We start from the raw sequence: 14,840 nt of genomic DNA on the forward strand, positions 1-14,840 counted from the left end.
TAAGCTAATTTCAAATATGAAATTTTGTCCTTGTTAATAGTATTGTAATTAAACCTGAAAATCATCCTTAAACCTCTTAACAAAACCAATGGTCCATAACTTGAACTTATAGTTTTTCTTTCATCATAAGAGTAATTTGTGAAGGTTAAAATAAAGCTAGGTAGCATAGAAAAGAATAAAAGTTATTGGAGAATTTTCCCACACTCTGGCATTAAAAGTCTTTAAAACTCTAATCATTGTGTTAAATGAAATGGAAATCTGATCTGATCTCTATTAGCTGTGGTGCTTTCAAGAACACCACACATCTATGACAGAGAACAGGTTTTACATTGTTCAATTCCCAATTCACAGACCTTGATCACAGTGTTGAATCTCCCTCTTAAATTTTAGGTACCTGATATAGGAAAAGGTGTTCACAGCACAGCAAATATTTAGATTGCTATTTAGGAAAAAGATATGATTGAATAAAAAACTTCAGATTTTTTTAAACCTCAATTTTCACAACACAGAAGCAGAATTTGGTGTAAATACGTTGCACATATGTATGCTTATAAATGCACCTGTGCACAAGCAGCAAACTTGCCTGATTCCCCTCAACAAAGCAAAGACCTATAGATATGATTAACGGTCTTTCTAGGGGAGTTAAAGACTCTTGGAGTCTTTTTGAGTTCCCCTTTACCTGACAAGAGGAATAAAAAGAGCCTCTGGAAAGATAAATAAGGACATTCAGGCTTTCACTGAAGGGAGGAGAGGAAATGAAGAAATAAGTAGAGGAAGACTGGCTTGAATTAATTGCTACCAGATTGATGAGTTCAGCTACTAAATTACATAACTTATAAGTTCTGAAACATCTATCTGCACAGAAAGTATTTGATGGGATGCTTTCAAATTGAGAAGTTTCACTCTGCCGTGGTGACTTATTTTGAAGATCAGAATGGTTCCCAACACTGAACTCTGTAAACTTCATTGGAGATGGAGGGTCCTGGGGGAATGAAAAAAAAAAAAAAGAATTCATAAGTGAGCTGAACCAGTGTAAATATTCACATGGTAATATCCATTGACAATAATATGCAACTGTTAAAATTATGTTGTTGAAGAGTATGAGTCACCATTGAAAAATGTTAAGTGAAAAAATCAGGATGTAAAATTATATATACAATGCTATTTTAACCCAGAATTTTTATCTGGAACAAAATACAGATGACATACACTAAGCTGTTGAAAGTGGTAAATTCATGAGTAATTTATTTTCATTTTCTCTAATATTTCCCACATTTTCTCTAGTACATATACATAATTTGATAATGTAAAAATATTTATTTTTGAAATTCTCAAGAAACGAAATTGCACAATGTGAAATTTGAATTCTAACTTTGTCATTTACTATCTCTATAATTCTGCAAACTAATTTCTTCATCTGTAAAACAAGCATAACAAAATCTACCAAAAACAATGTCTGGCATATAGTAGATACTCAAGCAGCTATTATTAGTATAAGCCCTCTGGAAAACAATTTGGCCATATATATTAACAGTCTTTTAAAAAGTTCACACCAGTAATTTTGCTTCTAGGATCCTATCATACCACCACAATATTGTAGTTAGCCTCCAATTAAAATAAGTACATTAATTTAAAACATAAAAATGTATAATCAACATGCAAAAAGAAAATGATTGCAAATGAAGGAAAAGATTTATGTTCAAAGATATTATTGGCAACCTTACTCATAATAGTGAAAATTTGAATAAAATCTTAAGGTTGGACAGCAGAGAATTGGTTAAATAAACAAAAGTACCTTGATATAATGGAAAATTACTTGCAGCATTAGTGAAAAAAGCAGAATTCAAAACAGAACACAACGTGGTCTCAATATTTAAAAAATATATTCATAGAAAATATTGGATGGCATACAACAAAATGTCAACATAGTTATCTTTAGGTGGTGGGATTACACGTGATTTAAACTTTCTTCATAGTTTCTTCTCTTTTCTATTATGTTTAATGTACTTTCAAAACTATTTGTCACACACACACATATATATACATATATATATATTTTTGCTGTACCATATGGCTTGCAGGATCTTAGTTTCCCTACTAGGGATTGAACCAGGGCCCACTGCAGTGAAAACACCTACTCCTAACCACTGAAATGCCAGGGAGTCCCTTAATATATTGTTTATATTATAAAAAAATTTATGCTCATCATAGAATAACTGGAAAATGTAGAAAGGCATAAAGAAAAAAATGACCTATAATTTCAGAAACTGTTTTCTACACCCCCTCCTTCTCATTCATTCATTTGACATATATTTATTGAATACTTACTATGTGCCAGGCATTGTGCTAGAGGCTGGCACTAAAATGTGAACAAGACGTAGTGACTGCCCTCAAGGAACTTACAATTTAGTTTGAGAAACAAAAAGGAAAGCAGGCTATTATAGAATGGGATAAAAGGGCTCTCATAAAGTCATTATCTTTCTCTTTTTAGTTGCTCAGTCACATCCAACTCTTTGTGACCCCATGGACTGTAGCCTGCCAGGCTCCTCTGTCCATGGAATTCTCCCATAAAGGACATCTGTCAGTGATAAACCCATGTAAATGATGTGGAAGCTGAAATCTAGAGAATAAGTACTATATATCCAGCTGAAGTAGACTGGAATGGAGGAGGTGGAGGTTGCTGAAGAAGCATCCCAATCATGAGAAGCAGCAGGGGCATGTTTGAGGGGCTGAAGGAAGTTGAGATGTAGTTCAAGTGCAGACTATGGGGATAAAACTAGTGGAGAGGAAGCTCCAGAGTTGAGAATCTGGAGAGGTGAGCAGGGGCCGGATCATAAAAGGGCTTGTAAACCATGTTAAGGAATTCAGACTCTGCTGAAGCCAATGAAACAGCCATTATACAGACTTAAGTTTTTCATCATTCTAGTTGCAATGTGGAGAATGGACTGGAAGGGGCAAAACTGGAAGTAGGAAAATCAGTTAAAAAGCTATTGCAGTAATACAGGTGACAAACACATGGTCTGGAGTCATGGTAATCTAACTGGAAAAAGTACATAGCTTCAAGAACTTTAAGAAGTAAAATTAAGTGGATAATTAGATGTGAACGGCAGATGAAGGAGAAGGAACAAAACAGGAAATGAGTTTTGGGGTAGGTGAAGTTGAAAGGTCTGGAACTCAGGAAAGAGTTCTGGACTGGAGATACGTATTCAGTAGTTATCACCATATATATGCCTTTTAGCCAAGAAATGGACAGATTCCCTAAGGAATAAGTAGATTTATGTGATGCACGGGAGATAACCTAGGAAAGTTTGGGAAGACACCATCTTCAGAAGATGTCTGATGGGAGGGATAGGGGGAAGAAGGGTGTAGAAAGTTGTGGAGAAGCATGAGAGAAGGATTGTTTTTAACTTTTAAATTTAAATAGAGTCAAATTAACTTTTGTGGGTTTACAGTTCTGTGAACTTTTATACATGCGTAGAATCTTGTAACCACAATCTCAGACAGAATGCAGAACTTCTTCTGATCCCTAAACCTGGCAACTACTAATCTGTTTTCTTTCTATGTATTGTTGCCTTTTCCAAAATTTCATACAAATGGAATCATACAGCACATCAGTTCAGTTCAGTTCAGTAGCTCAGTCGTGTCCGACTCTCCACGACCCCATGAATCACAGCACGCTACGCCTCCCTGTCCATCACCAACTCCCGGAGTTCACCCAAACTCATGTCCACAGAGTCGGTGATGCCATCCAGCCATCTCATTCTCCGTCGTCCCCAACTCGTTGCATGAGGTGGCCAAAGTATTGGAGTTTCAGCTTTAGCATCAGTCCTTCCAATGAACACCCAGGATTGATCTCCTCTAGAATGGACTGGTTGGATCTCCTTGCAGTCCAAGGGACTCTCAAGAGTCTTCTCCAACACCACAGTTCAAAAGCATCAATTCTTCGGCGATCAGCTTTCTTCACAGTCCAACTCTCACATCCATACATGACCACGGGAAAAACCATAGCCTTCACTAGACGGATCTTGGTTGGCAAAGTAATGTCTCTGCTTTTTAATATGCTATCTAGGTTGGTCATAACTTTCCTTCCAAGGAGTAAGCGCATAGACTTCAGAAATATTTTTGTTTTTAAAACTGAAGTATAGTTGACTTCTTAGTTTCAGGTATACAACATAGCTGCTTGAAATTTTTATAGATTATACACGATACAAAGGATACTACAATATTATTGACTACATTCCCTGTGCTATGAACTGGGTTTTTTCACTTAGAATAATGCATTTTTAGGTTCACAAATGATAGCTCAGAGGTAAAGAATCCTCCTACTACACTGGAGACATGAGTTCGACAGGTAAAGTATCCGCCTGCCAAGCAGGAGACACAGGTTTGGTCCCTAGGTTGGGAAGATCTCCTGGAGAAGGAAATGGCAACCCACTCCAGTATTCTTGCTTGGAAAATTCCATGAACAGAGGGGCCTGGCGGGCAACAATCCATTGGGTCACAAAGAGTTGGACACGACTTAGCAACTAAACAGTAACGGCATTATTTCTGTTGCTGTTGTTCAGTTGTTAAGTCCGGCCCAACCCTCTGCAACTCCATGGACTGCAGCACACCAGACTTCCCTGTCCTTCATTATCCCCTGGAGTTTGCCCATATTCATGTCCATTGATTCGGTGATGCTATCTAACCATCTTATCTTCTGGTACCTTCTCCTTTTGCTTTCAATCTTTCCCAGCATCAGGGTCTTTCCAATGAGTCGACTCTTCACATAAGGTGGCCAAAGTAATGAAGTTTCAGCTTCAGCATCAGTCCTTCCAATGAATATTCAGGACTGATTTCCTTTAGGATGGACTGGTTGGATTTCCTTGCAGTCCAAGGGACTCTCAAGAGTCTTCTCCAGCACCACAATTCAAAAGCATCAATTCTTCAGCGCTCAACCTTCTTTATGGTTCAACTGTCTCATCTGTACGTAACTACCGGGAAGACCATAGCTTTGGCTATCAGGACCTTTGTTGGCAAATTGGTGTCTCTGCTTTTTAATATGCTGTCTAAGTTTGTAATAGCTTTTCACCAAGGAGCAAGCATCTTTTAATTTAATAGCTGCAGTCACCATTCGTAGTGATCCTGGAGCCCAAGAAAATAAAATCTGTCACTGTTTCCCCTCCCTTTCCCCCATCTATTTGACATTAAGTGATGGGACCAGATGCCATGATCTTAGTTTTTTGAATGTTGAGTTTTAAGCCAGCCTTTACACTCTTTCATCATCATCGAGAGGCTCTTTAGTTCCTCTTCACTTTCTGCCATTAGTTTGGTATCTGAATATCTGAGGTTGTTGATATTTCTCCAAGCAATCTTAATTCCAGATTGTGATTCATCCAGTCTGGTATTTGGATGATACATTCTGCATATGTTAAACAAGCAAGGCAACAATATACAGCCTTGTCATACTCTTTTCCCAATTTTGAACCAGTCCATTGTTCTATGTCCACTTCTAACTGTTGCTTCTCGACCTGCATACAGGTTTCTCAGAAAACAGGTAAGGTGGCCTGGTATTCCCATCTCTTTAAGATTTTTCCACAGTTTGTTGTGATCCACACAGTCAAATGCATTAGCATAGTTAATGAAGCAGAAGTAGATGTTTTTCTGTAACTCTCTTGCTTCTCTACGATCCAACAGATGTTGGCAATTTAATCTGTGGTTCCTTTGACTTTTCTAAACCCAGCTTGTACATATCTGGAAGTTCTCAGTTCATGTTCTGCTGAAGTTTAGCTTGAAGGATTTTGAGCATTACCTCGCAAGCACGTGAAATGAGCACAATTGTGCAGTAGTTTGAACATTCTTTGGCATTGCTCTTTGGGATTGGAATGAAAACTGACCTTTTCCAGTTTTGTGGCCACTGCTGAGTTTTCCAAATTTGCTTGCATATTGAGTGCAGCACTGTAACAGCATCATCTTTTAGGATTCGAAATAGCTCAGCTGGAATTCCATCATCTCCACTAGCTTTGTTCGTCGTAGTGCTTCCTAAGGCCCACTTGACTTCATACTCTGGGATGTCTGGCTCTAGGTGAGTGATCATACCATCGTGGTCATCCGTATCATTAAGACCTTTTTTGGTGTAGTTCTGCTGTGTATTCTTGCCATCTCTTCTTAGTCTCTTTGCTTCTGTTAGGTCCTTACTGTTTCTGTCCTTTATTATGACCATCCTTACATAAAATATTCCCTTGATATCTTAAATTTTCTTGAAGAGTTTTCTAGTCTTTCTCATTGTATTGTTTTCTTCTATTTCTTTTCATTATTCACCATGCTTCTGTAAGTATCAAATGTTACTACTTTTGATTTCTGAGAAGTATACTTTGTTTACTCTTTTATCCATTGAAGGACATTTGTGTTGTTTTATAGGTTTTGTTTTGTATTAATAAAGCTGCTATAACCATCCACTTATACATTTTTGTGTGAACACAGGTTTTCATTTTCTAGGGGAAATATTCAGGAGTAGCATTACAGGGTCATATGGTAAGTGTGTGGTTAACATTATAAGAAACTTTATAAAGACCTGACAAACTATTTTGTAGAGTACCTGTGCTATTTTGCATTCCACTAGAAATGAGAATTCCCACTAGTATGAGAATTCCAATTCTTCTGCATCTTTGACAGCACTTGGAATTATCACTACATTGAAAAAAAATGCCCATTCGAGTATGGGTGTAAAGGAATCTTCTTATGGTTTTAATTTGAATTTTCCTAACGGCTAGTGATACTGAGCAACTTTTCTTCCCCTTGCCCCTAATGGATAGCTATCTTTTAAAAGTAACTCCATTGTCATATTACCAATTTTCAAATGTGAATGATTATTTATATTTTAACAAAGACTTTCAGCATTAATTTATTGGAATATTCACAATCAATTTTAATTTAATTGAAATATTATTGATGTACAATATTATGTTCGGAGAAGGCAATGGCAAGCCACTCCAGTACTATTGCCTAGAAAATCCCATGGATGGAGGAGCCTGGTAGGCTGCAGTCCGTGGGGTCACACAGAGTTGGACACGACTGAAGTGACTTAGCAGCAGCAGCAGCATTATGTTAGCTTCAGTGTACTACATGGTGATCTGATATTTGCATACATTATGAAACTATCAGTATGATAAGTCTAGTAACCATCTATTGCCCTACAAAGTTATTACAGTATTATTAAAACATTCATATTTACGACCAGTGTTACTTTATTGATTTTGTGTGTGGATGGTCTACCTGTTGATGGGGTGGTTAACTTCCCTAAAATTTTTGTGTTACTGTCTCCTTTATGTTTGTTAATCTTTGCTTTATGTATTTAGGTGCTACTATGTTGAATACATATATATTTATGATTGGTATATCTCATTGTTGAATCGATCCATTTATCATTATGTGATGTCCTCCTTTGTCTCTTGTTACACACGTTTTAAAAGTCTGTTTTGTCTGATATAAGTAATGCTACCCCAGCTTTAAGTTTCTATTTGCATGGAATACATTTTTTCATCTCCTTAATTTCAGTCTGAAGTTGAATCTCCTTTAGGCAGCATATATATGGGTCTTGTTTTTTTTAATCCATTCAGTCACTGTATGTCTTTAGAATAAAGCACTTAATCCCTCTACATTTAAAGTCACTATTGATAGGTGCATATATATTGCCATTTTGTTAACTGTTTTTGGGTTGTTTTGTAGTTCTTTTGTTGTTCTTGTTGTTTCCTTCTTCTTCTGCTGTATTCCCTATGATTTAACAACTATCTTTAATGTTTCTCTTTTTTTGTGTATGTATCTGTTATATGGTTTTGGTTTGTAATTGCCATGAGGTTCATAAATAACACACTCTTTCTCTCTCCCCCACCTCGCTATATATATATATGATTAAGTTTATGACCTCAAGTTAAAATACATTCTAACCATCATATATTTTTACTCCTCCCCATCCCATTGCTAATGTTATTGGCATCATATTTTACATCTTTTTGTTTTGTGCATTCCACAACTACATTTTGTGGATATGGATGATTTTATTACTTTTGTCTTTTAACCTTCCTACTAGCTTTACAACTGGTTATTCTACTATCATTACTGCATATTTGCCTTTACCAATAAGATATTTTTCTTTCATATTTCTAGTTGTGGCCTTTAAGAAAATTCTATTTATTTATATAATTGGAGGATAATTACCTTACAAAATTGTGATAGTTTTTAAAAATTAATTAATTTATTTTAATAGGAGGCTAATTACTTTAAAATATTGCATTGGTTTTGACATACATTGACATGAATCTGCCCCGGGTGTACACGTGTTCCCCATCTTGAACCCCCCCTCCCCATTGCATCCCTCAGGGTCATCCTACTGCACCAGCCTTGCGTACCCTGTCTCATGCATTGAACCTGGGCTGGTGATGTTTCACATAGGCTAATATACATGTTTCAGTGCTATTCTCTCAAATTATCCCACACTCACCTTCTCTCACAGAGTCCAAAAGTCTGTTCTTTACATCTGTGTCGCTTTTGCTGTCTCGCATACAGGGTCATCATTACCATCTTTCTAAACTCCATATATATGCGTTAGTATACTGTATTGGTGTTTTTCTTTCTGACTTACTTCACTCTATATAATAGGCTCCAGTTTCATCCACCTCATTAGAACTGATTCAAATGTATTCTTTTTAATGGCTGAGTAATACTCCATTGTATATATGTAGCACAGCTTTCTTATCCATTCACCTGCAGATGGACATCTAGGTAGCTCCCATGTCCTGGTTATTATAAACAGTGCTGTGATGAACATTGGAGTACATGTGTCTCTTTCAATTCTGGTTTCCTCAGTGTGTATGCCCAGGAGTGCGATTGCTGGGTCGTATGGCAGTTCTATTTCCATTTTTTTAAGGAATCTCCACACTGTTCTACATAGTGGCTGTACTAGTTTGCATTCCCACCAACGGTGTAAGAAGGTTCCCTTTTCTCTGCACCCTCTCCAGCATTTATTGCTTGTAGGCTTTTGGATAGCAGAAATTCTGACTGGCGTGAGATGGTATTTCATTGTGGTTTTGATTTGCATTTCTCTGATTATGAGTAATGTTGAGCATCTTTTCATGTGTTTGTTAGCCATCTGTACGTCTTCTTTGGAGAAATGTCTGTTTAGTTATTTGGTCCATTTTTTGATTGGGTCATTTATTTTTCTGGAATTGAGCTGCAGGGGTTGCTTGTATACTTTTGAGATTAATTCTTTGTCAGTTGCTTCATTTGCTATTATTTTCTCCCATTCTAAAGGCTGTCTTTTCATCTTGCTTACAGTTTCCTTTGCTGTGCAGAAGCTTTTAATTTTAATTAGCTCCCATTTGTTTATTTTTGCTTTTATTTCCATTACTCTGGGAGGTGGGTCATGGAGGATCCTGCTGTGATTTATGTCGGAGAGTGTTTTGCCTATGTTCTCCTCTAGGAGTTTTATAGTCTCTGGTCTTACATTTAAATCTTTAATCCATTTTGAGTTTATTTTTGTGTATGGTGATAGGGAGTGTTCTAGTTTCATTCTTTTACAAGTGGTTGACCAGTTTTCCCAGCACTTGTTAAAGAGATTGTATTTTCTCCATTGAATATTCTTGCCTCCTTTGTCAAAGATAAGGTGTCCATAGGTGCATGGATTTATCTCTGGGCTTTCTATTTTGTTCTGTTGATCTACATTTCTGTCTTTATGCCAGTACCATACTGTCTTGATGACTATCGCTTTGTAGTAGAGCTCGAAGTCTGGCAGGTTGATTCCCCCAGTTCCATTCTTCTTTCTCAAGATTGCTTTGGCTATTCGAGTTTTTTTGTTTTTTCATAGAAATTGTGAAATTATTTGTTCTAGTTATGTGAAAAATACCATTGGTAGCTTGATAGGGATTGCATTGAACCTATAAATTACTTTGGGTAATATATTCATTTTCACAATATTTATTCTTCCAATCCATGAACACAGTATATTTCTCCATCTATTAGTGTCCTCTCTGATTTCTTTCACCAGTGTTTTATAGTTTTCTTTTTTAATTTTTTTTTTATTGGAGGCTAATTATTTTACAATATTATATTGGTTGGTTTTGCCATACATTGACATGAATCCGCCCCTGGTGTATATGAGTTCCCCTCTCTGAACCCCCCTCCCACCTCCCTCCTCTCCTTATCCTCCCTCTGGGTCATCCCCGCTCTTTTGTTTCTTTATGTAGATATATTCCTAAGTATTTTATTCTTTTCATTGCAATGGTGAATGGAATTGTTTGCTTAATTTCTCTATTTTCTCATTATTAGTGTATACGAATGCAAGGGATTTCTGTGTGTTGATTTTATATCCTGCAACTTTACTATATTCATTGATTAGCTCTAGTAATTTTCTTGTAGAGTGTTTAGGGTTTTCTGTGTAGAGGATCATGTCATCTGCGAACAGTGAGAGTTTTACTTCTTCTTTTCCAATTTGGATTCCTTTCATGTCTTTTTCTGCTCTGACTGCTGTGGCCGAAACTTCTAAAACTATGCTGAATAGTAGTGGTGAGGGTGGGCAGCCTTGTCTTGTTCCTGCCTTAGGGGAAACACTTTCAATTTTTCACCATTGAGGATAATGTTTGCTGTGGGTCTGTCATATATAGCTTTTATTATGTTGAGGAATGTTCCTTCTATTCCTGCCTTCTGGAGGGTTTTGATCATAAATGGATGTTGAATTTTGTCGAAGGCTTTCTCTGCATCTATTGAGATAATCATATGGTTTTTATTTTTCATTTTGTGAATGTGGTGTATTACACTGATTGATTTGTGGATATTGAAGAATCCTTTCATCCCTGGGATAAAGCCCACTTGGTCATGATGTATAATCTTTTTAATGTGTTGTTGGATTCTGATTGCTAGAATTTTGTTAAGAATTTTTGCATCTATTTTCATCAGTGATATTGGCCTGTCGTTCTCTTTTTGTGTGGCATCTTTGTCAAGTTTTGGTATTAGAGTGATGGTGGCCTCATAGAATGATTTTGGAAGTTTACTTTCCTCTGCGATTTTCTGGAAGAGTTTGAGTAGGATAGGTGTTAGCTCTTCTCTAAATTTTTGGTAGAATTCAGCTGTGAAGCCGTCTGGACCTGGGCTTTTGTTTACTGGAAGATTTCTGATTACAGTTTCGATTTCCCTGCTTGTGATGCGTCTATTAAGATTTTCTATTTCTTCCTGGTTCCGTTTTGGAAAGTTGTACTTTTCTAAGAATTTGTCCATTTCTTCCAAGTTGTCCATATTCTTGGCATATAATTGCTGATAGTAGTCACTTATGATCCTTTGTATTTCTGTGTTGTCTGTTTTAATTTCTGCATTTTCTTTTCTAATTTTGCTGATTTGATTTTCCTTTTTTTCTTGTCGAGTCTGGCTAATGGTTTGTCAATTTTATTTACCTTCTCAAAGAACCAGCTTTTGGCTTTGTTGATTTTTGCTGTTGTGTCCTTTGTTTCTTTTGCATTTATTTCTGTCCTAATTTTTATGAGTTCTTTCCTTCTACTAACCCTGGGCAGCTTCATTTCTTCTTTTTCTAGTTGCTTTAGGTGTAGAGTTAGGTTATTTATTTGATTTTTCTCTTGTTTCTTGAGGTAAGCTTGTATTGCTATGAACCTTCCGTTTAGCACTGCTTTTACTGAATCCCATAGGCTTTGGGTTGTGTTTTCATTTTCATTTGTTTCTATGCATATTTTGATTTCTTTTTTGATTTCTTCTGTGGATTGTTGGTTATTCAGAAGTGTGTTGTTTAGCCTCCATATGTTTGTTTTTTTAATATTTTTTTCCCTGTTTTTGATATCTAATCTTACCACATTGTGATCAGAAAAGACACTTGGAATGATTTCATTTTTAAAAAATTTACCAAGGTGAGATTTATGGCCCAGGATGTGATCTGTCCTGGAGAAGCTTCCGTGTGCCCGTGAGAAAATGGTGAAATTCATTGTTTTGGGGTGAAAGTCCTATAGATATCAATTAGATCTAACTGGTCCATTGTATCATTTAAAGTTTGTGTTTCCTTGCTAGTTTTCTGTTTAGTTAATCTATCCATATGTGTGAGTGGGGTATTAAAATATCCCACTATTACTGTGTTACTGTTAATTTCCCCTTTAATACTCGTTAGCATTTGCATTACATATTGCGGAATATTGTGATCAGTTTTGCCATACATCAACATGAATCGGTTATAGGCATACATTGTACCCTCATTCCTTTTTTGCTTAGAGGAGTGCCTTTTAACATTTCTTCTTAACCTTGTTTGGTGGTGCTGAACTCTTTCTACTTCTGCTTGTCTGAAAAATTATTTATCACTTGTTTAAATCTGAATGAGAACTCTGAAGGGTAGAGCAGTCTTGGTTATAATTTTTTCCTTTCATCACTTTGAATATATTGTGCCAATCCCTTTTGGCCTGCAGAGTTTCTTCTGAAAAGTCAGATGATAGCTTTATGTGAGTTCCCTTGTATATAGCACATTGCTTTTCCCTTGCTGCTTTTACGATTCTTGTTTTACTTTTTCCCTTTAAATATAATGTGTCTTGGTGTAGACCTCTTTGCACTCATCTCATTTGGGATGCTCTCTGGCAGAGAAGGCAATGGCAAGCCACTCCAGTACTCTTGCCTAGAAAATCCCATGGACAGAGGAGCCTGGTGGGCTACTGAGCGGACAAAACTGAGTGACTTCACTTTCACTTTTCACTTTCACACATTGGAGAAGGAAATGGCAATGCACTCCAGTGTTCTTGCCTGGAGAATCCCAGGGATGGTGGAGCCTGGTGGGCTGCCGTCTATGGGGTTGCACAGAGTCAGACACGACTGAAGCGACTTAGCAGCAGCAGCAGCAGCAGCAGCAGCAGTGCTTTCTGGATCTGGTTGTCTGTTTCCTTTCCCAGGTTAGGGAAGTTTTCAAGTATTATGTCTTCAAATAAGTTCTCTAACCATTTATCTCTTCTTTCTGTGTCCCATATATGAAGATGTAGTATGCTGATGTTGTCTCAGAGGTCTCTTAAACAATTTCCCCCCCTTTTAAAGCTCTTTTTTCTTTTTCCTCTTCAGCTTCTGTGATTTCTACTATGTGTCATCCAGATTGCCGATCCATTCTGCTGTGTCATCTAATATATTGTTGACTCCTTCTAGTGTTATTTTATTTAAGTTATTATATTCTTCAAATGTATTTGATTCTTCTTTATATTTTCTAACCCTTTGTTGAAATTTTCACTGTGTTAACCCATTCATCTCACGAGTTTGTTGAACATTTTTATGATGATTACTTTGAAATCTTTATCAGGTAGTTTGCTTATTTTCATTTCATTGAGCTCTTCTTTGGGGTTTCATCTTGCTCCTTTGTTTGGAACAAATCCTTCTGTCAGTTCATTTTGCCTAGTCATTTTTATTTCTATGTATTTGGTAGGTTGGTTATGTTTCTTGATCTTGGAGAAGTGACCTTATATAGGAGACGTCCTATGGAGCCCAGCAGCATGCTCCCATCAGGTCACCAGTGCTATATGTTCTAGGGGTGCCTCCTATGTGGGCTGCATGTGCCCTTCTCTTGTGGCAGGGCTAAATACTGTGGGTGTGCTCGTGGGTAGGTCTTGATCCCAGTATGGTTAGCTATGAAGCCATGCCTTGTGCAGTGGTTGTGGGCCTACTGAAATGTGGGATAGGCTTCCCACTTAGTTGGCTCTGTGGCCCAGGGGAGGTTGGAGCTGCTTCCAGCCTACTGGTAGGTGGAGTTAGATATCCCTGTGATTGTTTGTGTGGCTTGAGGGGACTTGGTGCTTGTGCCAACCTGTTATTGGGTGAGGCTGAGTCCCCAGTGCAAACAGGCTGGTAGAAGGATTCCAAAATGATGCTTCCAAGTGCTGGTGTTATCAGAATGAGGTAATCCATAAGACTGCCACCACTGTCTCCATTCCCCAGAGTGAGTAGCAGTTTCTCTCTGTCTCTCCAGAGTCTCTCCAAGATCAACAAATGGGTCTGACCCAGGCTCCTTTCAAACTATTGCTTCTATCCTGGGACTTTGGATATGTGGGATTTTTTGTGTGCCTTTTAAGAGCAAAGTCTGTTTACTATAGCTTTCCATCTCTTTCACCCAAGTCCTGGTAGTTTTCAATGTTAGATGTTCTGTGAGCTCATCTTGCCAGTGTAGGATCCCTAGGCTAGGGAGACTGATTTGGGAATCAGATCCCTTGCTCCTTGGGGAGAATTTCTTTGATTGTTATATTTCTCCCATTTGTGGGTTACTCACCTGAAGGTGTAGGTCCTGATTATACTGCCTCTGCCCCTCCCACCCATCTCATTTTTATGTCTTTGGTTGTGGGAAAATTTTCTGCTAGTTTTCAGGTCATTCTCAGAGATAGCTACTCTATAAGTAGTTGCAATTTTGCTGTGTCCATCAGAGGAGAGGAGATCAGGGTGTTCCTACTCTGTCATTTTGGCCACCCTATTAAGTATTTTTTCTTATGCTTATTTCCACTTTTGGTGAAATATCCATTCAAACCTTTTGCTCATTATTTCATTGTGTTTGTTTTCTTACTTTTGAGATTTTAGAGCATTTAACGTAATCTAGATACAAGTCCTTTATCAGACATGTATTTTGCAAATATTTTCTCTCAGTCAGTGGCTTGTCTTTTTATTCTCTTAACAATGATTTTCTCAGAGAATACATTTTTAATCTTGTTGAAGACCAACTTGTTATTTTTTTCTTTCATGTATACTTTTTATGTCATATCTAAGAACTATTTGCTTAAATCAAAGTAATAAAGATTTTCTCCTACACTTTCTTCTGAGATTTTTACAGTTTTGCATTTAAGTGTATGATCATTTTG

At 37.2% G+C, this 14,840-nt stretch overlaps 1 protein-coding gene across 1 annotated transcript in view; it reads right to left on the reverse strand.

Moving 5' to 3' along the window:
* Positions 1-751: 751 nt before the first annotated feature.
* The window catches only part of ZDHHC15 (zDHHC palmitoyltransferase 15), a 203,696-nt gene continuing 189,607 nt past the window's right edge, over positions 752-14,840 (reverse strand). Inside the window, exon 12 of the mRNA XM_055437898.2 lies at positions 752-982. The gene's annotated coding sequence lies outside the window, so the exon portion shown is untranslated. The remainder of the gene's footprint in view (positions 983-14,840) is intronic.

This window comes from Moschus berezovskii, chromosome X, assembly GCF_049115385.1.
Source record: "Moschus berezovskii isolate FMDL1 chromosome X, NW_MosBer_1.0, whole genome shotgun sequence".
Taxonomy (NCBI): Eukaryota; Metazoa; Chordata; class Mammalia; order Artiodactyla; family Moschidae; genus Moschus; species Moschus berezovskii.